Source organism: Notamacropus eugenii, chromosome 3, assembly GCF_028372415.1.
Source record: "Notamacropus eugenii isolate mMacEug1 chromosome 3, mMacEug1.pri_v2, whole genome shotgun sequence".
Lineage (NCBI taxonomy): Eukaryota > Metazoa > Chordata > Mammalia > Diprotodontia > Macropodidae > Notamacropus > Notamacropus eugenii.
The window spans coordinates 179,746,623-179,748,306 of NC_092874.1; the positions used below are offsets into that span (position 1 = coordinate 179,746,623).

A 1,684-nucleotide genomic window follows, 5' to 3' on the forward strand; every position below is an offset into this window, starting at 1 on the left:
AGAAAGGGAAGGGAATATTTGAGTACAGGCCAATCGTTATTTGTTTTAGGCCAAAACAAGTTTATTATTTCAGCATTTAGCAACATCTCAGTCATCAAAAAACAAAACAAAACAAAAACTCTAACACCAAAAGATTGGAAGGAAGACTTCTCTACAGCATGATTAAGTAGACTGCATCCCCCCACAGGGTACCATAGGTGGGAAGGATGGTGGTTATTTATTCATCCAATAAATTAGGAAGCCCAGAATTCAACTGCTCTTTTCTGGCCTGGCATAAGGTCATTGATGGACTGTCCCTGCTCCAAATGCTTCTCCATCTCAATGAGCAACTTCACACCATCCACCACCATCTGCACCAACTCCACCTCTGAGAAGCCTAGCCGGTCAGCATTGGAGATATCAGACACCACCCACAGCTGCTGTGTCCACACCCCACCCCCGGCCCCCTCTTTTGTAGCCTCAGTTTCTCCAGCACCTCACCAAACTTCTCTTTCTTGCCCAGGTGGGGAACTTTGATGTGGACACCTGCATGTAGTTCTATGCCAAAGTTAGAGGGGCATGTCAGGATGTAGCCCAGGTGAAGATTCCATGTGAACTCTTAGTTCTTGGTCTTAAAAAGGGGTTCAGTCTGGGTGAGCCCCATGCAGAAACGTGTGAACACCTCTTTTATGTTATTTCCCTGCTGCATGGAGATGACCCTCAGGTGATCTTCCTCCACGATCAACACCAGAAAGGTCTTATTGTCATTGTGCCAAATGCCCTTGCCATCGGGCCAGTCTTGGGCCATGCCAGACACCAAGAGGAGTGGGGAACAGGCTTGTTGAAGAGAAAGTAGTCATCAATCAACTGCTCCTGTTCCTGCTCAGTCATGTTTTTCAAAGCATAGTACTTCCCATTCAGGTCGCCTTTCAGGCTGGCCAGAGCTCCCACAGATAGCTTCTCTATGCATGGTGCTCACCTCAGCTGCAACGTAGGGGCAGGCAAAATCGATGCTCTGATCAGTTCGAACAGGAGAACTAAACATAGTTAGGATTCAGTTCATTGCCACCCTGCAGATTGCCATGGTTAAGATCAGCCTAATGCTCATCTGAAGGCTTGTAGCCTCCATGTCAGTCCTCAATAATAGGATCAAACAGTTCCTTGAGAATGTTGTAGCTCTCTTCATCTCTGGCCACACAGCCCACAGTGCTGATGAATGAGTGTCCTGGGTTGTCCACACAGGTCTGGATGACATCATCCAGGGTGAAGCAGCTTGATGTAGCTTTATCCCAGAGTTTTTCATAGAGGTCAGGCTTCAGCACCCTAGCCATGTGGTTGCTATGCAAGGAGAGGTCCAGATATTCCTCCTCAGTGGAGAAGTGGGACTTCACGATGTTGTGGCAAGGGTGCTCCGGGGTTCACAGGAGATAAGAAGATTGGGAGGATACTGCTACTATCGTGGCTGCTGTGCTGCGACCCCAGGCCATCTTAGCCCGAGCTCAGTCAGAGTCCCAGGTCACTTGTTTTTACAAATCCATTTAGTCAGTGGCTCTTTGTACTTAGCAGCCAGGAGAGGGATTGTTTCATTATTCTGAGTACTTGAGAACTGAACTGTTTCCCTAAAAGTGGCCTGGGTACAAGTTCATCATCATTACGATGTGTTCTCTAATTCTGCCCTTACTACATTAGGTAAATATACATACAG

At 47.3% G+C, this 1,684-nt stretch overlaps 1 pseudogene; it reads right to left on the reverse strand.

Moving 5' to 3' along the window:
• Positions 1–233: 233 nt before the first annotated feature.
• On the reverse strand, positions 234–1,466 carry LOC140531924 (creatine kinase B-type pseudogene; annotated as a pseudogene).
• Positions 1,467–1,684: the final 218 nt, after the last annotated feature.